Source organism: Lissotriton vulgaris, chromosome 2_1, assembly GCF_964263255.1.
Source record: "Lissotriton vulgaris chromosome 2_1, aLisVul1.2, whole genome shotgun sequence".
NCBI classification, from domain to species: Eukaryota; Metazoa; Chordata; class Amphibia; order Caudata; family Salamandridae; genus Lissotriton; species Lissotriton vulgaris.
In genome coordinates this window covers 278,198,762-278,222,510 of record NC_141687.1, presented here as the reverse complement: position 1 = coordinate 278,222,510, position 23,749 = coordinate 278,198,762, and the positions used below count along the sequence as shown (strand labels likewise).

Here is a 23,749-nt window from a genome sequence, read left to right as displayed (position 1 = left end):
TAAAATTGCCATCTAGAAACTAACCTGTGTCCGTCCTTCATATATAAATGTTCTGAGCATACACCCGCTGAGCATTTTTTTAATATTGCGTATAAAAGTACATTGGTTGTTTCTGACAAATTATAATACGAATTAATATTGATTCTAATGATGATAATAGTGCAGGTATTACAAATATTCACCATGAATGGTCTGGTGAATGACGCACTGAAACATTGTTATCTCTTTTGCTCGTAGAGTAGTAAAGCATGTTCACCGTCTTTTTGCACGTGAAAAAAAACGTTAAACACTGTATTTGGTGGGTGGGGGGCTTGGGGGGGGGTGTTGCTAATTCCACAAAGTATTGTATTCCAGAGTCAGGTGTGAAATATCTCTAGCGCCTTGAGACCCTTACGTGTGATTTGCCGCGCTTTATAAACCTTGATTGGATAATAAACGGTACAGAGTCGGAATTAGCTACTGTTCTTCACGTGCATCCTATAGGTGGCTTATTCGGTATAACCAGTACTACGTCATAATTGCATGAAACCCTAAGATAACTTTTTGTAAACGTCCCTAGAGCCGCGAGATGTTTTATATATGAACAGCAGGTTTCCCGAGCCATTAATGCCGTCGCACGTATAAAATAACATACGGACGGACATATAGGTAAAGAATAAACATGCAATGCAGCAAACGCTGCAAATCTCTGGGAAGCTCAGTAGGTTGAGTGCCTGCTTGCTCTGGTGGCCGGGCACGTGGGTGGGTGGGAACATACTCAGTAGAGTACCGAACAGGAGGAGGTCTAGCAGGGGCCTGTGGCCCCCAGGAGTGGCAGTCTCCCTCCCGCCCTAGCTCCTCGTTGTGACTGTCAGCATCGCTCCCTCCTGGGGTTTCCGAATCTGGCGCTTCCCTCCGGGAGGAGGGCCCGGATTACGTCACGCGAATCAGCCTGCACCTCATGAAATGAGAAAGCAAAACATGCGAGCACCTCCGGCAGGGGGAAGCCGTACAGTAGGGTGTGGGAGTACTTTTTTGGGGATGGGTAAGTGATTCAGTTCGTGAATATACGAAAGCAGTGCCAAGTTTTTGCACCCCGGCAATATGGGAAGGGTAGTAAGCCGTTTCTGGGAAAACGTGATGCAAATGAGTACAGTAGCTTGTCCCTCAACATAACCAGGGCCCGCCCCCTTCGCCTTTATACGAGTCAATCTATCTGCACACACCTAATTGCACCAACACGCCCACCAATAGAAGACCAGCTCTGTGGATGTCAGGCGATTGGCCGTTCTCACAACAGGCTGGAGATGCAGTCATACCCTGCTGAGTCTGGCCGCACAAACCCTGGGATCCGGGGGCGGGGGAGACATACTGCTTCCCTTCTATGGGGAAATCTCACGTGACCCTTAGTGCTTTCATCCATACCTTGTCCTGGAACTCTCATCTGGGATGTTGGCAATGAGAACCACCCCTGGAAGGGGGACCCGATCTAAAGGCGTCGAGGAGGTGTGCACATTATTGCACTTCGAAGTGTGTGTGGGAGGGTGGAAGGGGGGGGGGGGGGTAGGAAGGTTCAGAGACAATGCGCATTGCGCCTACAGACAGAGCCCCATATACTATTGTTGTAACATTGTACAGCTTTAAAGCCCACATCACATATCCGCATGCTTTTTGGCGCAGTAAACAGCGTTGATCTATATATAACGTCTATAACCACCTCTGATGGATGAAAAGCTAACACGTCCATGGACACTGGTGTTGAAGGGATCTGAATTGGAGTGTGGGTGTAGGTTTCTTGAAGGGGGTCTCTGGACTGCTGTGTCTCAAGGTGAAACAATAAAACCCAACATTCAACCAGTAGTTCCTAATGGAAATTATAGCAGCATTTCAAAGCAAGCGATAATTCTAGCAGCATCCCAGCCCGCTGCAGTAGTGCAGGGGTGGGGGGGTCAACCGAGTAGGCCCACACATACATTAAACCCCAAGGTAAAACCCATTCTGTTTTCCAAAGGTAGCCGCGTGCACAAAATGTCTTCCAAATGAAAGTAGTAAATAACGATAAGAAGAAAACCTGGAGTAATAATCTGAGTACTATCAATATTACAGCATACAACTATTTGTGCAATAATAATTATATAGTGTAATTATAAATGGTAATATAAAATGTTGAATATAATAATAATACGAGTAACACGTAACGATACAATGAACTCCCAAATAAATACTGCCATAAAATAAAAGTAAAATTACTAACACCAATAATTATATAATGGTATAACTTTCTTTAGTCATTTTTGAAGCCTTAATAAAAATTAAGCAAGCGATAATTAGCCTAATATTAGTTGCAATACAATAATAGCAGGAATGTGCATTCGCTGAGGTTTACCTCTCCGGGTCATGTCACCACCCCGAGTTTCCTTTGACCCTTGGCGTCAATAGACGCCTGTGAAGAGACATGCAAGTGGTTGTCAGGCTATGCCGGGGTTGAGTAAGGGAGAAATGCTGCATAACGGTTCCTCAGTTGGAGCACCTGTTTGGAACAGGCCCACCAATCTGTCATCCCACATATTTACACTGTTAAAACAGGCCCCCTCCCCCATCCGTCCTATGGTTTGTTTGTGACTCTGAACGTGACCCAAAGCAGTGACCTGGAAGCACATGTCAGGCTGCGTACCTGAGGCGGTCACAAGGTGACCAGGACACTTACAGTGACTGCAGTGAGGTCTCTAAGGCAGCGCGGAGAGCCGGTACATCCAGGGCAGCATCTCCCAGCTCTGCGCCCAAGGCCTGGGCGTGGTGCCCGTCCTGGCTGAGTGGGGGTCTCCCCCCGCTCGGCTGTCTGCAAATATTCCTGCTGGTTCGTTGGCTTTTCTTGCTAGGTTAGGCTCCTTCTTGTGACTTCGGCGTCCCTCTTGCACTCCCAGCTGTCAGTTCTGCGTGCTTTGGTTGAGATGTCAATATTGTGATGTCTCTTGTGATCAAGGTGTTGCCGTTTGCTTTCAGGGCGTCTCTTTCTGACGAGGCAGGGACAATGTGCCCGTCTTTGAGTCTGGTCTGTTGGTATTTCAGTTTAGCGTGCCTGTGAGATGTTAAGGGGAATAGTTCGGCTGCCTCATCTTGATGTTCCCAATGGCGCGCTTAGCATTTTGAGTGCCTCACCTTGAGAGTATGTTCTTGATTTAAGGCTGCCCTTAATAAAGGTGTGGCTGAACTCTACGGAAGCCTGAGTTGACCGGGAAGAAGAAGGGGACTCTTAGAGAGCAACGGGAATCTCTTTGGGGTCAGAGGGAGGCTCTCGTTGAATCACGAGTCTCTCAGTGGTGCCCTAAGGCCCCGGATATCTCGCAGGGGTAGTCATTTTAGCCTCTTAATTCTACGTGTAGAGTCAGGACTGGAAATAATCCATAGGGAGCCCACGCTGTGCTCTGGGGGTCCGAGATCAGGAGCATGGGGTCTGTCAAGTTTTCTGGAGTCTGTTTTCCAAAGCGTCTCTCAGATACACCGGACGTTCCTCATTCGCCCAGAAGGTCTCAGATGTCCAGACGCTCTCTTAAGGACACCAATGAGTCTCTCGGTTGACCAGGGGGCACTCAGATATCCAGAGCGCCCCCACATTCGTCTAGAAAGTCACACAATGTCCCGAGGGGTCTGGGCTGGCTCGCGCGGGGACGAGTGGGCGTAGGTCTCTCAGGACTCCGGTAGTAGTCTCGCCGCTCCCGCTACGGTCTCGGGACCGCGGCTCTGTCCGGGGTTCACTGGCAGCTTCCGTCCCAAGAGCCTCTTTCCCCTCCCGGGGGCTGCTTGCTCACCATAGAGACAGACGGACAGGCATCCGCGTGTCCCCACCGAAACTTTTTCCTTGATCTTCAAGAAAAAATGTTGCCTCCAGATAGAGTTTTTGGCCTTTCTCCGCCAGCCCCCTCCCTTTGCTCCCCCTCCGCTGCTGACGTTGCTGCTGTCAATCAGCCCCAGAAATGTTCAGTTCCAGCCAGAGTCTGTCCCGGGAGCCCAGGACTGCAGAGTTGTAGGAACCAGGGCAGCAGACACCAGACTGCCCCCCCCCAAATCCCCCTAGCGGCCAGAGGCAACCCCCACCACCCCTGGAGAGAGGAGCTGAATACACGAATACAGCCCGGCCGCTGCCTACCGATACCGTCTGCCTATTGGTGTTACATCACAACGCTCATCAAGCACCCGGGTGACGAGCATGGCATGTCTCATCAGTTACACACAAAGCACACACACATACAGACACACATACGTTTGCATGCTTAGTAACACACACACTTAGAATACTTAAAATGATTACATAAAGACATCTACCTAGATGAACAGATAGATGGATGGATAGTTATTTTGTGCAATATGACATATATCTAATTATTTTTCTTATTGCCATTGAAAAGTTTAGTGACATCCTAAACTACAAAGACAAAAGTCATCTGTCAGGTAATGTCTTCAGAACCCTGAAATCAGTGCTTGAAATAGACAAATAGAAGTGCAGGTACTCTGTGCCAGTGTACCTGCTTGTTTCTGAGAAGTGCTGGTACTGTCCAAATAAATGTATTACATTTTTCTTGAGAAGTGCCGCTACTGTCCCTCTCAAAATAAAAAAAGTGCCGGCACTCCGTACCGGGCCATTTAAAGCACTGCCAGAAACAGTAATTTAAGGAAGATTGCACCTTACAAGTGTTTTCTAACCAGCCTGTTTATTTTGGGAAGTCAATTTGATATTTATTTTTTTAAAGTAGGAAACATGTTTATTGAAGGCAGTAAGTGAACTATCGAATTAAAGTGGTTTGTTTTCTGTAGGAAGAAGAAGAAAAACTATTAATTAGTTTAGCATGTGGAATTTTAGGAAGAAAATATATGTGGCTTTGTTGAAAACACATTTTCGAGGGAGAAGGGGGAATATTCTTTTGCATACCCTTTATTTATTACTAGAGTCTGTATAAAATAATGGACCACGATCTACGCCAGTGGAGTTCTGCAATTGTGAGTTTTTTTACGTTTACTACGTAATTGTTGATTTCCTGCGCCTAACATAATTTGCATATTTCAACAAAAAAGTTTTGTGTCTAGCACAAGTGGTTTAAATAATACTTTCAGAGCGTATGTCGCATAGTTTTGCTGTTTTTGACATAATTTAGATAACCCTGTCACAATATTTAGTCCTTTACTGACGCATACTCACAGTGTCCCTAGCAGTAAGTCTGCAAAGTGATGTGTGGGCTGTCGTGATGATGAAACCATATTTCACAGCGACCCGTGAAATATTTTCTCTATTAAAAGCCGTTGTGAAATATGAGTTATTTTACCAGTGCTTTTTTCTTGCAATGTTTACAATAAATCAAAATATATAATATGTAAACAGCAATATACAACTGTGTATATATATATATATATATATATATATATATATATATATATTAAATATATATATATATATATATATATCAATATATATAGTGTAAACAGCAATATAGATCAATATAGTATATAGTTATATATATATATATTATACACACACACACACACACATATATATATATTATATATTTATCGCGGTGGTATAAAACCCCATATATTACTTGACCTTTAAAATATGTGAAATAGTTCACAATTGTCTGTGAAATACAGATTTCATCATCGTCATCATAACGGCAGAACCCAAGCCACTCGTCAGAGCTTTGACACACTCAGGACTGCTAGAGTTAAGTGGCATCAAGGATCAGTTTGTGCACTATGGTTATCTAAATTATGCGGTAAAAACGGCTAATTATAAGGCACATTCTCTGTCAGTATTTTTTCCATTTGAGATAGAAGCAACACTTTTTGTTGAACCCTGCACATTTTTTCTAATTACGTGGCAAGTGCAAACTGTCCCAAAATAAATACATGCTACATAAAATACATAATGGGTATCGTGTATAATATGGCAATATATTTCAATATCGGGGTTCTGGTGACATTTACAAACAACTCGGTCTTCGGTCTCGTGGTTTAAGATATCACCAGAACCCTTCAATGACAATATTGCAACATATTACACAGTTACCTGTTATTTATTCTATACATAAACCTGACTGTGCCTGGTTACACAGCACTTTGTAGTACATTTGTCGAAGCCATGAAGTGACTTCTTTCCTAAAATGGGGTCTTCCATAGAATACACGAGATATGATATAGCACGAAACCGAAAAGTGATCCTGATGTTTTCGAGGAAAACCCATTAAGAGCTGTAAATGTATTTATAATTTGGGCACGTGCAGAACGATGGAAGCTGTGTTCATTAAACATCTAATATTCGTGACGTGCGTTACTCATAACGTGAAAGTGGGCATGAAGCATGCCTTGTTACGTTTGGAACCGAGCTAAACCTATGTACTTTCGCTCAGATTTACGTATATTCAGTAAGACCTGCACATTCCGACAAACAGATGCACACTTGTTCTAATAAACGTATATTCAAAAGGATATTTGCTCCACTGGCTGTACATTGGGAGAAAAAGACTGCATTCTGACAAACAAACGGACATTTGGTCCAATCAATGAGTATGTATATCTACAAAGAGAGCTTATAATAAAAGAGGCCATATGTTTTCCGTAAGAGAAAGCATTGCACATGCACAACACATAACAAATGCCACCTGGGCAATCCCATATAGTGCATTACACACTCAGCTAAACTTACTTTAAAATAAAAAGAAGGACATTCTTTAAAGAGATTATAAATTGGGAGTTACAGTTCCCGGTGCTTTGAAGTGCAGACGGAAAATTTCACTAGTGAAGGTATTGCAAGTTTATTATGCTGTTGGTTGTGCACATCTTCGCCTGCACAAGAAGATCCTGCAAAATAAAGTTTCCATACTACAATTTTCGTTCAAACCGCTGTCTACAGTAATATTACACCACTAGAAGAAGGTTCTTCAGGGGTTTAAATTCCTGCACAACCTGCTCCAAGAGAATATTTTCACCCACTTTTCTAAAGCTCTTTTAAGCTTCACAGATTTCGGAAAAATCGCAGTTTGTTTTATGAAATTTCAACAAATTTGCTGACTCACAGGCCAGGAATCTTCAACACCCTTATTGCACGGGAGAGAGAGTTGTCTGATACATGTATTTATAAGTAAATGCACATATTTGAATCATAAAACTTGAAACTTGAAAGCTAATAAACAAATAGACAAATACATTTATGTTAATTGTATGAGTTTAGATTTTGCTAGGCTCTGTCATCTAGTAATTAGCCCTGCTACCGCTGTATTGTTCCATACTTACATTTCAATGTCTCCGTTTCCAGCATATTGATGCCTGTCTTGGTGTTTGCAATGCAGAGGATTTCAATTTCTTCAACTTGTTCTGTGGCCACAGTGTCTAACTTTGCAACATAGAAAGCAGGCTCTGATGTTACAGTATTTACGTTTCTAATATGTTCACGTGGCACTGGGATCAATATGTTCAGATTTCTAATATCTTCACACAAATCTGATGTCACAAAGTCAATGTTTCTTAAAGGTTGACCTTGCCTTGCTATCCACTGCCGTCCTTCAGCCCGAGAGCTAAGCGAAGGTCTAGGTTTCAAATTCCTTCACTTGGCTTTCATGTTAGACTTCTTTTGTTCATAATATTTTCGCTTCGGATATGTCCAATATAATCACCTGACTGACGTTACAGTACTACATTACAATGCATTAATCAGCCGTAACCCACCTATCTTTTCTCCTATCACTCATTGACTTTATGCTTATCTTTGCCTTTTTTAGGTTTAGAAATACCCTATTTGTAGATGCCCAATATCATTACCTGCTTCTGATAGCACAATGTCTGGGCACCCAGTATCATTACCTGACTGATGGCACATGTTTCACATGCTTAGATTCCAAAGAATCATCACCTGTCTTGATTGCACAGTGTCCTGGGACCCAGTCTTCTCACCAGATTCTGATGTCATAATGTTGAGTTTTTAACATTTTCCTCTGTTTCGGCTATGACAATACCACACAAAATCAAGTCAATAACATTTATATAGGGCCAGATGTAGGTCGGCAATCACCGGTCAGTAATAGCCGAATTCGGCCGTTACCGACTGGGAATTGGATTTTGAGATGTAGGGCCCTTCATTTTACAGATTCGGTAAATTTACTGAATCAGTAAATTTACAGATTCTGTAAAATACCGAATCGGTAATTTGACCGATTTGGTAAATTCCAGATGTAGGTAGCACTGTTTACAGTGCTACAGGCCTTCAGAATTCGGTATTTTACCACCCAATCCAATTGGGTGGTAAAATACCGAATTCAGGTGTACAGCACATCTGTGCATGTACACCTGTGCCATGTGACACACAGACATGCCCTTAGGGCATGTATGTGTGCCACATGTCACACAAGCCTGTACTTGGGGTGCTAGAGCAGAGGTCTTCAAACTTTTTGATGCCGAGACCCCCTTGTAAAATCTTTTTAGGCGTAAGGACCCCCTTCCGACAAAAGTTTCTAGAAACTGGTACTCCTCATCATCAACTTTTGACAACCATAAATGCGCCTGTTAGACCTCATCACATCCCTCCATCATTCATCCACCCACACTTTCACACATCCATCCATCCACCCTTTCATCCTTCCATCCATACATCCATCCTTCATCCACCCACCCTTCCATCCTTCCATCCATACATCCATCCTTTACCCATCCACCCTTCCTTCCATCCACCCATCATTCATCCACCCACCTTTTCACACATCCATCCATCATTCATCCATGCAACCTTTTATCCATTCATACATCCATCCACCCTTTCATCTTCCCATCCTTCATCCACCCACCCTTTCATCCTCCCATCCATACATCCATCCTTCACATATCCACGCTTTCATCCATCCATCTACCCATCATTCATCCACCCACCTTTTCACACATCCATCCATCATTCATCCATGCAACCTTTTATCCATTCATACATCCATCCACCCTTTCATCCTCCCATCCATACATCCATCCTTCATCCATCCACCCTTTCATCCTCCCATCCATACATCCATCCTTCATCCATCCGCCCTTTCATCCTCCCATCCATACACCCATCCACCGTTTCATCCATACATCCATCCACCCACTCTTTCATCCATCCACCCATCATTCATCCCCCACCTTTTCACACATCCATCCATGCATCATTCATCCATGCAGCCTTTTATCCATCCATACATCCATCCACCCTTTAGTCCTCCCATCTATACATACATACATCTTTCATCCATCCACCCTTTCATCCTCCCATCCATACATACATCCATCCTTCATCCATCCACCCTTTCATCCATACATCCATCATTCATCCATCCACCCTTTTATCCATCCATTCACCCTTCATTCATCCACCCATCTTTTTACACATCCATCATTCATCCATCCACCCTTTCATCCATCCATCCTTCCGTCCACCCTTTCATTCTTCCATCCATACATCTATCCTTCACCAATCTATCCTTCACCAATCTATCCTTCATCCATCCATCCTTCCGTCCACCCTTTCATTCTTCCATCCATACATCTATCCTTCACCAATCTATCATTCATCCATCCACCCGTTCATTCATCCATCCACCCATCATTCATCCACCCACCTTTTCTGTGCCTCTCTCATGGGGGTTGGGGGGTCAGTATCTCTCTGCGTCGTCTTCCTTCTCTTTCCCACTCATGGGAGGGCATCTCTGTGCCTCCCTGCTGGGGGCGGGGGACGTGTCACGGGACCCACAGCTCCAGGTGCGCAACATCCATTGAACTCAAAGGGCTACACTACAGCCACTCCCCCAGCCCCCCCCACCCCTCTCCCCTGCTCCCCCCAGCTTGTGTATGTGAGCCCGGCTGTAACAGCTTCAGGGACACACACACAGTCACACCCAAGTACTTGACAGGTCTTTAAAAGACCTTTTACTTGTTAACGAAGTGTTGATGTTTTTCACACCTCGGTGTGAATTAGGCCTCCGCACCCTCGATCAGCCCAACGCCAGGAACTGCACTCTGCAGAATCTGCGACCCCCTTCCCAGGACTCCACGACCCCCCTGGGGTCGCGCCCCACAGATTGAAGACCGCTGTGCTAGAGGGTGTCAAAGTGACACACCCTGCACCCTTCCATGATTCGGTATTTACCGATTCGGTAAATACCGAATCAGTATTTCCCATTGATTCCTATGAGCTTCATGGCCCATAGGAATCAATGGGCAATACTGATTCGGTATTTACTGAATCAGTAAATACCGAATCATACAGATTCGGTAATTCTAAAATTAATATTACCTACATCTGCCCCCTTCCTATTTACCGACTCTTAAATACCGAATCAGTAAAATTCGGTATTTAAGAGTTGGTAAATAGGAATTACCTACATCTGGCCCTAAGTGCCTTAAACACTGACATATCTATTTAGGCGCCAGCAACCTTTCCCTAAATACCATCTTTCCTCAATGGAGGACTGAAAATTTGCATAAGTGACTCTCCTGAGCTCAAGGTGAGGATCAAGGCTTGCAACTGTTTTTTCCCCAGAGTTTTTTGATAAATTTGTCTTCGCATACTAAAAAAACGGCCAGCACATTTGTTCTCAACCTGAGTCTCCAGGGAAACAAACCTAGCTGGTAAATAAGTCAACAAATGTTTGTGAGAGTCCGGAATCTCGCTCGGCTGACCATGGCAATGACAATTTAGTCTGCATACCGTTGACCTAACATAGTAAGGATAGGCTTAATCCAACAACCTCCTATGCATCAGAATTAAATGTCCCTTTTGCAGTCTTATCAAGACCTTCTGGAATGCACCCACAGGCAGTGAACAACATTAATCAAGCTCTTGCTGTGGAGATTCTCTTATTTTCAGAAAGGAGAGGTTTAGCTCACACGTTGCAACATCTAATTTTCTAATACCTCCACCTGTCTCTGGTGTGAAAATATCAAGGTTTCCAACTTCAATTGGTCCTGGGTTATACTATTTTCACCTAACTCTGACATCACAGAGCCTAGTTGGGAGTTGTCACAAGATCATTCTTCTGCCCACTATGCCACCCCAGTTTGGACCCAGACATATGCAAATCAGTCTTGACCCTGTGCCTCATGGGAACAGTCCAGCCCGAACTGCCAGGCCAGGTCCTCCCTGGACCCGAAACAAGCATCCTGGGACCAGTTTCATGGTATGTGACCCTTCTTCAGCCAGGCTAACTTGAATCCAGTGGCACAGTAAGCAAGGAACCCACGTCTGGGCATTCCCATCCCACTTAGGGCGAAAGTGTTACAGCAAACAAATGATGGACGGAATGCTGACAATGCAAACATTCTCCCCTATTCAAAAGATCTGAGTTACATCCATCTTTCTTTTGCCCACTAGCCACTCCAGTTTGGACCCAGCCATATGCAAATTAGTCTTGACCCTGTGCCTCAAGGTAACAGTCCAGATCGAACTGCCAGGCCAGGTCCTCCCTGAACAGGAAACAAGCATCCTGCGATCGGTTTCAGGGTATGCCACCCTTCTTCAGCCAGGCTAGCCTGAATCCAGTGGCACAATGAGCAAGGGACCCACGTCTGGGCATACCCATCCCACTTAGGACGGAAAGTGTTACAGCAAACAAATGATGGACAGAATGTTGACAATGAAAACATTCTCCCCCCGTCAAAAGATCTGGGTTAAATCCATCATTCTTTTTCCCACTATGCCACCCCAGTTTGCACCCAGCCATATGCAAATCAGTCTAAACACTGTGCCTCATGGGAACAGTCCAGACCAAACTGCCATGCCAGGTCCTCCCTAGACCTGAAACAGGCATATGGCCAACTAGGCCACCAGGTACCTCCAGTAAGCGCCACAGGCCTGTGTTTCAAACAGGTGGTCCAGCCATGCCCCTTTTTACACCTCTGTGCAACGCAGCTCTGTGGCGCTTACTGGAGGTACGTAGTGGGTTAGTTGGACCCTAGGGACCCTCAGGATTGAAAGGAAATTAATTCCCCAACTTACAACACTCCTCAGGGCGTGTTTGCACACATGTCACTTCAGCCCCCCCTCCCTTCACCACTGTGCAACTGCTCCCGTAGCCCGTTTTAAGAGGTAGTTTTGACCCCCCTGCCCTATTATGTACCAGGGACTTACAGAGGAGGTAATGCTAGTCACAGGGGTACCCAAACGCCTAATGTTCCCTAGTGTATGTAGATGTTTTGACTGTATTTCTAAGTGTCTTTTAGCATAGTACTGGCTCTAGGCCTGGTTAGTCAGAGTCAGTTACCACCAGTACCCTTCTGAAAAAGGTGTGGGCACAGGATGATTTTGCAACAAGGACTTTTTCTGCTCCCCTGTTAGTTCTTTCTGCACGTCTTGCTTTTTCCAGTACTTTTCTTCATCTTTGTCGACTTCTGTTGCTTCTTTCTGCATTTCTTTTGCTTCTTTCTGTGCAATTTTTCTTCTTTTTTCACATGTCCTACCTCTGTAGGCATAGTTAGAAACTAGCATTTAAAAAAACCTTAGAAATTCACTTAAAAACCATAGGTTTCTGGCACATTATAGTTCGCAATTAGCATTTAAAAAACCTTTGAAATTCACTGAAGAAACTATAGGTTTCAGGGGCGTTATAGTTAGTTGGACATTTCACCCGTACACAACCATAGAAATTCCCCCGTTATAGTTAGTTCAGCTAACTATAACTCGCGAGCCCGCAATGCACTGCTGATGATGTCACATATTACATCACTCATGACATGGTCAGTAACATCACTCATGACATCTCAAATGATCTCACTGATGACATCACTGATTACATCATCATTGTGATTGAGTGGCAAACATCCTCTCACCCTAATATAACCTTTGATACACACACACTCAAAAATACAAACAAACATTTTCAAAACAATGGACATACCAATACCAGTTACAACATGCCTATTTAGTAATTTCAAGATCTATACACACATCCACTCATTCACCAACAGTCCTATACAGTCACTCATACATGTACACACTCGTCATATCTACTCATATACCTATACATCTTGTTACACACCGCCACTCATCCATAGAGTTACTCACACACATACTCACACATACAAAGTATCAAACATCCATTTACTTGCAAATACAGTTATACACACATCATCACACTTACTTCTACAGAAACTTACACATACTTACTCTCTTAAACCATCACTTATAAAAACACATACTTATCAATCAATCAATGCATTTGTAAAGTGCGCTACTTCTCCAGTATTAGGGGTGTCTGTCATAGATTCACATGCTTGAATATTCCCCGTCGTCGAAGTGGGAGTCCCACGGTACATAAAATAGCAGTAATATATGCATATATAAATAAAAAATTATCATAATTATATATATACATATACATACATAAAATACAGTAAAGTATCCAAAACTTAAAAGTACCATAGAACAGAATAGGCCCATAGAAAGCCTAAGGGAGAAACTCAACTTAGTAACATATCAGTGTCATTATGCTTTGGTCCACATTCTAGCCAATCAGGCTGTAGTTCCCTCTAAAACCTTCTCCTCAGAAGCCCAAGTCCTCAGATTTTCTACCGCACGTCGTGTGAAGGGAGTCTCCCTGAGCTTTGCTCAGTTTTTCATCTAACATAGCTGTTTTTTCTTCTCAAATGTCTTCTTCAAGGAAATCTTTGTTCAGACCTTGTCCATCATGTGGAAAATTGCGTCTCTTTCATGAAGATCCACACAGTAAATGTATTTACTGCCTCTACCCGGACCATGAATTGAAGACCTGTAAGTACTGACATACTTTTCCACCTAAAACTTTAAGGGACAGAGAGGCCCGTCTCCTTCTGTGGCTTCAGAAGTTGAAGACAACGGACACTGTGGTCTCGGAGGATGAGAGTGTCTCTTTTTTCCAGTCAAAGACCTCTCAGAAGCGTGGGTCGGAGTCAGAGATACCTTCTCCTTTTCTCAAGAAAAGGAGACTTGTCGAAATCTCTAAAGTTGTCTCCCCACAGGATTTGCCTCCAATCACGCCTATGAGACCTGGCTCTCTGGCGTCATTGTCCAAAGCCATGCCTTCATCCTCAAAAACGGGCACTGGCTCGTCGACGGGCTCGTCGACGTGTCCATCGACGACGATGAAATCTGTAGATGCTGTCTCCACGTCAACGACGACTTGTTCAATGTCTTCGAGGACTACGTCGACGACGTCCACCTCGTCGACGACAACCCATGAGGTGAGACCCATTGCCTCTGTCTTGAAGATCTCGTCATTCGTCGACGCACTCCTCGTCATCGACCAAGATTACAGCATCCCGTCGGCGGGCACGCCGACGGGACCTTCCTCGTCGACGTCTACTTCGTCGACGACTGCCTTACCGTCGACGACGACTCCGTCGCCGGTTGCCACCTCGTCGACGGCCCAACCTTTGTCGACGGGCCCATCTTCGTCGACGAGCAAGACTTTACCCTCATCGACGACGCCGTCGACAGCGAAAAAATCTTCGTAGACGAAGACTAAATCACATCCGTCAACAACAACGGATTCTTTACCTGTGGACACGGTGCAGACGCCTTAACCAGCTTTTGAATCTTCCACCACCACGTCGACGGGCTCGTCGACGTTGCACCATTCTTTGGCCACGGCTACCACCTTCACAGTGGTCACTGCTTCCACTCTGAAACGAGTACCTCTTATACAGTTGAGTCCTATAAAGAGTGGTTCTACTCTTCCTGACAAATTATTTCAGTCTGCGGAGGAGGATTCCAATGATGATTCAGAACTGGATAATGTCTTTGGACAAGCGACTAGTCCATCCGAACTACACATCAAGTGCCAAGATTATGATGAGGAGGAGGAAGAAAATGTCGAAGATGGGACAGATCTATTTCCTGTAAACAGGTCAGAGGCACCTATGACAGAACAAACGACACAGATACCGCTGTCTTTGGTAATGATTCTGCAGCACATGCTGGACGATTATAATCGCAGATTCCTACCGTCTAGGCCTGTTTCTCCAGTGCCGCAACCTCCTCCACAGCCACAAATTTCTGCACCAGTTCCATCAAGGTCTCCGGTACGTACCCAGCATGATACGGATAATGAGGATTAAGACCCTTACAACACGGATCTAAATGATGATGATGACAACGGCCTTCAGGAGTGGGACGATTACAGGGCTCACACACCTTCAACCCCACCAACGTCGCCATTAGCCTCGCCTCCTGTGGACATTGGCAGCTTCCACAACTTGATGGTCCGCGCTGCTAAGAGATTTCATCTCACTCTAGACGTCCAACAGACTGACTGTTTTCTTTACGATTTTAAAGACTTACCTCAAAGGCAAGCTCACACTATTCCAATAATCGACCACATTTGGAATGAAGGTCTCAAATTGATGGAGCGGCCAAAGTCGATCCCGGCTGTCTTACCAAGACTCGATAAAAAGTATAAAGCGCCACCAGATTCTCCGACATGCCTAGTGTCACAGCCTAAGGCGGATTCCGTCATTACTCAGGCAGCTCAAAAAAGGGCTCGCAATCCTTCCACACCTCTCACCTCTCCTCCAGATCAGGAAGGCCGAAAGCTGGATTCCATAGGAAAAAAGTTTACCACCATGCCAGCCACCACTGTAAGGGCGGCTAATTCTTTGGCTATTCTTGGGTGGTATGACCGCCAAATGTGGTCCGAGATTGCAGCATTGCTTCCACAATTACCGGATGCCATCCGTGCAGAAGTACAAGTCATCATTCAGGAGGGTGAAAAGATCTCCTCAGAGATCATTGACTGTGCCATTGATATCTCCTCTATGGGGTTCAGGCAATTGGCGGGGGCTGCTGTTTTGAGGTGTCAAGGCTGGTTAGAATCGACAGCATTTTGCCCTGAGGTTCAAGCTAAAGTGCTCGATCTACCTTATGACGGTGATTCGCTCTTCGGCAAACATGTGGATGAGGTCCTTGAATCGATCAAAAAGGATACGGATACGGCCAAGGCGTTAGGAACTCTCCAATATAGAAAATGGCCATTTCGAGGAGCACGTGGTAGAGGCGGCAACTCTTCCACTTTTCGTGGATCAAACCAATATCGCTCCTACACTGACAACCGGCAAAGACAAACCTACCAGTCCCAAAATCGACAGACCTCCTCCAAACCATACCAGAGGAAAACCACCTACAGAGGTGGTTCAAATACAAAGAAACAGTGACAGTCCCAGCGTCAATTTTCCACCGACTGTAAAAATGGAGGACGAATCTCCAATTACACCTTGAATTGGTCCAACCTCACCTCCGATCAATGGGTCCTAGACGTGATTTCAAAAGGACATACCTTGGAGTTTACAAAATTTCCTCTTAATCGCCCCCCTACTGGCCCGCCTCTTCCCCATTTCAAAGAACTATTGACTCAAGTCAAATTGATGATCAGAAAAGGTGCTATCGAGGTCATACCACAAGGCCAGCAGGGCAAGGGGTTTTACTCCCGCTTTTTTCTAGTCAAGAAAAAGTCGGGAAAGTGGCGCCCCATTTTGGATTTAAGGGCCCTGAACAAATTCATCACGTCAAAAACTTTTCAAATGTTGACCTTGCTCCAAATTTTAAATTATCTCTGTCCCGGAGAGTTCTTCTCCACGATCGACCTCCAGGACGCATACTTTCATGTGCCGATTCATCCCAGACACAGAAAGTATCTCCGTTTTACAGTCGGACACCTACATTTCCAATTCAGAGTCCTGCCGTTCGGCCTACGCTCAGCACCGAGGGTCTTTACCAAGATCATGGCCCCAGTAGCTGCTTTTCTGCGCCTACAAGGCATTCAATTTTATCCATACCTGGACGATTGTCTTATAAAGGCTTCGAACCTCCAACTGGCAATCCAGTACACCCAGTCTTGCATCTCCCTATTTCAAAAATTGGGCCTTTCCATCAATTGCCAGAAGTCACACTTTCGCCCGTCTCAACGGCGAGATTTTCTAGGAGCCTCACTACATTCTCGGCTGGCAAAGGTTTTCGTCTCCCAGGAAAGACAAGACTGCATGCTCAAGATGGTATGATTCCTGCAGTCAAAGCTGTACGTTTCAGTCAGGTTGTTGAAATCATTCCTGGGCATGGCTTCCTCGGCGATACAGTTGATTCCCCACTGCAGGCTACATATGAGAGTTGTGCAAGAGGAATTAGACAAGCAGTGGAAACAGATCTCAGGATCTTTCAACAACAGGATCCTTCTCACGCCCCGCATTCAGGTGGCTCTGGAGTGGTGGGCTCACCCTCCGAACATATCCATGGGTCGGTCTTTTCAAGACGCAACTCCGACTGTGATGCTCACAACTGATCTGTCCCTGGAGGGTTGGGGAGCGCATCTCAAAGGAATGTCAGTAAAAGGAAAGTGGGCTGCAATCCAACGCACTTGGCATATAAACCGCCTGGAGCTTCTTGCGATCTTCCTTGCCCTGAAATCTTTCCAGAGGATAGTACAGGGCCAATCTCTGCTGGTGAGGACAGACAACACCACCAGCATGCATTACCTAAACAAACAGGGCAGCACAATGTCCCTTCTGCTTTCCCAATAAGCACAGGAGATATGGGAATGGGCGATTCTTCATCAAATTCATCTTACAGCCATCCATGTGCCGGGTGTTTCCAGTGTTCTGGCGGATTCACTCAGCAGGTCTCTCTCGGAGAATCACGAGTGGGAACTCAACCAACCAACTCTCAAGTTCATTTTCCGTCAGTGGTGCCAGCCGCAGATGGATCTCTTAGCGACTGCCGCCAACAGTAAATGCCAACGCTTTGCAAGTCTTCATCCCCACAGAGAGTCGAGCGGAAATGCATTTTCGATCAGCTGGTTGAACAAATTCATCTACGCTTTCCCTCCGCTTCCTCTGATTCCGCACCTGTTGCACAGGATGAGGCTTCAACCCTGTCATGTCATCTTGATCGCCCCCAGGTGGCCGCGACGCCCATGGTTCTCGGACCTGCTCTTGTTTTCCCAGAACGAGCCAATATCGCTTCATCCTCTGCCTCACCTCCTCACGATGCAGCAAGGGCAGATTTGCCACCCAGATCCGGCATACCTCCAGCTCCATGCCTGGAACCTGAACACAATGAATTTGCGCGTCTAACCATTGACGCAGATTGCAGAGAGGTGTTAGCGCACCCTCGCGCTCCATCCACCATTAAAACCTATCAGCTGAAGTGGAAGCGTTTCTGTGTCTGGTGCCACACCAAAGCCTTGGATCCAATGACCGCCAAACCGGAACAAATCCTACCTTTCTTCCTATCCCTTGCAAGGTCAGGACTTTTCCACCCCACTCTTAAGGTGTTTCTAGCAGCACTGTCCCGCTTCCGTCATGATGGTTCCACCTCGCTGTATTCATCTAGAATCATCCAACAGTTTTTCAAAGGTCTCTTCCGTATGTTTCCACCCATTCGTCGTCCTCCACCTGCTTGGCGCCTTACTCTGGTTTTGTCTCAGGTTCTCCTACCTCCTTTCGAGCCCATCCACTCAGAAAGCTTAAAATTCCTCACGTGGAAAGTGGCTCTTTTGCTCGCCTTGACATCATCTAGGCGTGTCAGTAATATTCAGGCATTCACAATTCAGCCTCCTTTTCTCCAGTTCTCCAATGAGGCTGTTACGCTACGTACTAATCCTAGATTTAACCCGAAAGTCCCAAGTGATTTCCATCTCAATGAACCCATCATTCTAAAGACTTTCTTTCCTGATCCACAAACTCCTACTGAACGTTCATTGCATTCCTTGGATTTGAAACGCTGTCTCAAGTTTTACATTCAGCTCACTGCATCATTCAGGAAATCGGATCAATTCTTCGTGGCATATGGCCCGATCTGTAAAGGACAACCTGTTACCAAACAGACTATTACTAGGTGGATTTCTTCTACCATTACTTTTTGTCATCAACGGGCTGGCAAGCCTCTTCCTGCTCCAGTATGTGCTCATTCAACTAGAGCTGTGTCAGCTTCTACTGCCCTCTTTGCGGGGGTACCTCTGCGGCACATTTGCAGAGCTGCTACGTGGTCGAGTAGCCATACTTTTACGAAGCACTACTGTCTGCAATCAACAGACGCCGCAGATGCAGCAGTAGGACAAGCGGTGCTGCGGAATCTTTTTAAATAAGGTGAGCCTCTGTTGCTACCCGCCTCCAGTCATAAAGGTTTTTTCTCTTGAATGTTGATATATTGCATATTTAATGATATGTCTTTCTATGCTTGAAGTTTAGTGTTACCTTTATGACATATGATGATTTACTGCTTTCTACTCTTATTCAAGCCTGTGAATCTATGAAAGACACCCCTAATACTGGAGAAGAACATAAGTTACTTACCTGTAAACTGTGGTTCTCCAGTATTGGTGTCTTTCATAGATTCACATGCGACCCTCCCTTCCTCCCCTCAGAGGCTCTTTTCTCCTCAGGCACTTTTGGTTACTTTGTGCTACGAAAATCTGAGGACTTGGGCTTCTGAGGAGAAGGTTCCAGAGGGAACTACAGCCTGATTGACTAGAATGTGGACCAAAACATAATGACACTGATATGTTACTAAGTTGAGTTTCTCCCTTAGGCTTTCTATGGGCCTATTCTGTTCTATGGTACTTTTAAGTTTTGGATACTTTACTGTATTTTACGTATGTATCTGTATATATATAATTATGATAATTTTGTATTTATATATGCATATATTACTGCTATTTTATGTACCGTGGGACTCCCACTTCAACGACGGGGAATATTTAAGCATGTGAATCTATGAAAGACACCAATACTGGAGAACCACAGTTTACAGGTAAGTAACTGTTCATACCCGTCAGGGTCTCAAGGTGCTGAGGGGGGGGGGGGGCTGCTACTGATCGAAGAGCCAGGTCTTGAGAAGTCTTCTGAACGCCAGCAGGTCCTGGGTCTGTCGTAGGCTGGTAGGGAGAACGTTCCAGTTCTTGGCGGCGAGGTAGGAGAAGGATCTGCCGCCGCCGGTGGTTTTCCAGATACAAGGAACTGTGGCGAGGGCAAGTGTGGCAGAACGGAGGTTGCGGGTGGGGGTGTGGAAGCTGAGTCGGTTGTTGAGGTATGTTGGTCCGATGTTGTGTCGCGATTTTTTGCGTGCATGAAGAGTTTGAAGGTGATTCTCTTGTTGACGGGGAGCCAGTGCAGGCCTCTCAGGTGGGGTGTGATGTGGCTGCGTCTGGGGAAATTGAGGATCAGTCGTGCCAAGGCGTTCTGGATTCGTTGTAGTCGTCTCAGGAGCTTGGTTGTTGTTCCTGAGTAGAGGGCGTTCCCGTAGTCGAGTCTGCTGGTGATGAGGGCCTGGGTGACGTTTTTTTTCGTGTCGTGAGGGATCCATTTGAAGATCCTGCGGACCATTCGAAGGGTTTTGAAGCAGGACGCATAGACGGCATTGACTTGCTTGGTCATGGAGAGGGTGGAGTCGAGGATGAACCCAGGTTGCGTGCGTGGTCGATGGGTTCCGGGGCTGTGCCTAGCGATGTGGGCCACCAGGAGTCGTCCTAGGCTGATGGGGTGGGTCCGAGGATGAGGACCTCCGTCTTGTCTGAATTCAGCTTCATTCTGCTGTCCTTCATCCAGTCGGTGACTTATTTATACAGGAACTCTTCCAATCTCTCACTCTCACATATACTCACTTATATACACAAATACTGACATATACTAGTTTACAACATATGTAGTTACTCATAAAGACACTATTGAGACAGTCATTCACTCACTAACACACCCATACACACACTCATCCACCCATACAGTCATGCACACATACTGTCTTCAACACATGTAAACAGTAACTCACTCATTCATGCATCTGTGCACTAAGTAATACCCCCAGCAAACCAAACACACACTCGCACACTCATACTGATTCTCAAAAAAACAACGAATAACCCATATAGACACTCTTGTAGCTACTCACCAACCCATGCAGTCATTTATACACAAAGTGAGAGACTGATACAGATATTTACATATTTAAACATTACTCGCTTACCCATGTATTCACTAAGATACACTTAATCAGTCAGCTATACAATCACTTTTACAAATAAAAAAAGATCCATTTAGACACTTATATACCAATTTATTCTTCCATCGAACTTAAGATATACATATATAAAACATTTAATTTTCAGAAAAACACACATTCACAGGATGATGTCATCAGTGATGTCATTTGAGATGTCATCTGTGATGTCATGAGTGATGTCACTGACCATGTCATGAGTGATGTAATATGTGACGTCATCAGCTGTGCATTGCGGGCGCGCAAGTTATAGTTAGCTGAACTAACTATAACGGGGGAATTTCTATGGTTTTGTACGAGTAAAATGTCCAACTAAGTATAACGCCCCATTAACCTATGGTTTTTTCAGTGAATAACATATATTCATTGCTTTATTAGGTGCTAAATTAGTGAGTAGTTATGGTCTGATACAAACGCTTGTGGTTCTAAATGCATTTTCAGACTTACACTTGTGCACAGAGTGAAGGAGGGGCGCTTGGAAGGAGGGTTGGAATTAACTGCGCATGACGGAAGGTGTTGGGGACGGCAGGGCTCCTTTCAAAACTCATAAATTCCAAATACATGGAGCAAGCATTGTCTTATTGTGTGACACAAGGTTCTTAACTGCCACGTTTTCCAGTTCCTCGCGTGACTAGTTAATCCAGTCCCAAAATTCTAAGAAAAAGTGAGACTGGCATAACTAGTCACGCGTGGCCCTGGGAAACTTGGCAGGTAATAAGGCTGGAGTCTTCTCCTGGGGCCAGCTCCCACACGCAGCACTGTGGCCCCTGAGAGCAGACTCACCCCCAAGAGGGAATTATACCCTTGTAATACACAGTAGACATAAATCATGTTGTTGGGTTTTATGTTTTTATTTATGCATTTGGCCTTTGCATAGCATAGAAAAATATGTTGTCCTATTCTTGAGTATTAGAAAATATGCGCCCTAAAGGATAAAAAAAAAGTCTAATATAGTGTTCCGAGTCAGGGACTTGTGTAGATCTTTAGATAATGTGAACCAAATACCCACAGTGCCCACACCGTTCACTTTGATTCTTGGTCCTAAAAAGCAGTGACTGCCTCTCCTATTCGTAGTGGAGTACTACTATTGTTTCATCAGAGAGATTACTGAGTGTCTCATTTGCACCAGCAATGACCCAGGGATCCAGAGAAAACAGACAGAGATCCTATGCAGTAGAACAGTCGGAAGATGCATGATTGAGCATCAATCAAGTACTTGTAGAGCATGCTACTTACCTGTGAGGGTCCCAAGGCAGTGAAGGGAGGGGGGGGGGGGTGCTGCTACAGATCGAAGAGCCAGGTCTTGAGGAGTCTTCTGAAGGTGAGTAGGTCTTGGGTCTGCCGTTTGTGGGTAGGTAGGGTGTTCCAGGTCTTGGCGGCGAGGTAGAAGAAGGATCTGCCGCCGGAGGTCGTTCGTTGGATGTGGTGGACAGCAGCGAGGGCAAGGCTGGCGGAGCTGGCGGGTGGGGGTGTGGAAGCTGAGTCTGCTTTTCAGGTAGGCTGGTCCATGTTGTGGAGTGCTTTGTGTGTGTGGGTGAGGAGCTTGAAGGTGATCCTCTTGTCGACGGGGAGCCAGTGTAGGTTTCTCAGGTGGGGGTGATGTGGCTGCGGCGGGGGATATTGACGATCAGTCAGGCGGAGGCGTTTTGGATGTGTTGCAGTCGTCGTAGGTGTTTGGCTGGGATTCCTGCGTATAGTGCGTTTCCGTAGTCCAGTCTGCTGCTGACGAGGGCCTGTGTCACCGTTCTTCTTGTTTCGGTCGGTTTCCACTTGTAGATCCTGCGGAGCATGCGGAGGGTTTTGTAGCAGGAAGAGACGGCGTTGACCTGCTTAGACATGGAGAGACAGGAGTCGAGGATGAATCCTAGATTGCGTGCATGGTCGGTGAGTGTTAGTTCTGTTCCCAGTGTGGTCGGCCACCAGGAGTCACCCCAGGCTGAGGAGGTGGATCAGAGGATGAGAACCTCCGTCTTGTCCGAGTTCAGCTTCAGACGGCTGCTCCTCATCCAGTCGGCGACGGCCTTCATTCCCTCATGGAGGTTGGTTTTGGCGGTGTGTTTGTCCTTGGTGAGGGAGAGGATGAGCTGGGTGTCGTCGGTGTATGAAATGATGTTGAGGCTGTGATGGCGGGCCACTAGTGGGAGGGGGGCCATGTAGACGTTGAACAGCGTCTGGCTGAGGGATGAGCCCTGGGGGACGCCGCCGATGATGTCGGTGGCTTCGGATCGGAAGGGTGGGAGGCGGACGCTCTGGGTTCTGCCGGTGAGGAAGGACGTGGTCCAGTCAAGGGCCTTCTCTTGGATTCCGACTTCTAGGAGGCGTGTCTTTAGAGTGCGATGGCAGACCGTGTCGAAGGCGGCCGACAGGTCCACTAGGATGAGGGCTGATGTTTCGCCGTTGTCTAGTTGGCGCCTGATGTCGTCTGTGGCGGCGATGAGGGCTGTCTCAGTGCTGTGGTTTCGTCTGAATCCGGACTGGGACTGGTCCAGGATGTTATTGTCTTCCAGGTGGCGGGTCAGTTGCATGTTGACGATTTTCTCAATGACTTTAGCCGGGAATGGGACCAGGGAGATGGGCCAGAAGTTCTTGAGTTCCTTGGGTTCTTCTTTGGGCTTCTATAGGAGGGCGTTGATTTCAGCGTGCTTCCAGCTTTCCGGGAATGTCGCTGTTTCGTAGGAGATGTTGATGACCCTCCGAAGTTGGGGTGCGATGGCTGCATCTGCTTTGTTGAATACGTGGTGTGGGCACGGG

General features: G+C 45.8%; 1 protein-coding gene across 5 annotated transcripts in view; it reads right to left on the bottom strand.

Annotated features, from left to right (window-relative positions):
• Positions 1 to 23,749, bottom strand: part of TBX4 (T-box transcription factor 4) — a 706,415-nt gene that overhangs the window by 589,894 nt on the left and 92,772 nt on the right. Inside the window, exon 1 of one of the 5 annotated variants that reach the window (XM_086954930.1) lies at positions 2,654 to 3,831. The exons of 3 other annotated variants lie outside the window; for them this stretch is intronic. The gene's annotated coding sequence lies outside the window, so the exon portion shown is untranslated. Of the gene's footprint in view, positions 1 to 2,653; positions 3,832 to 23,749 lie in introns of those variants that run through there. One more of the 5 variants, XM_086954929.1, reaches the window with a different exon arrangement.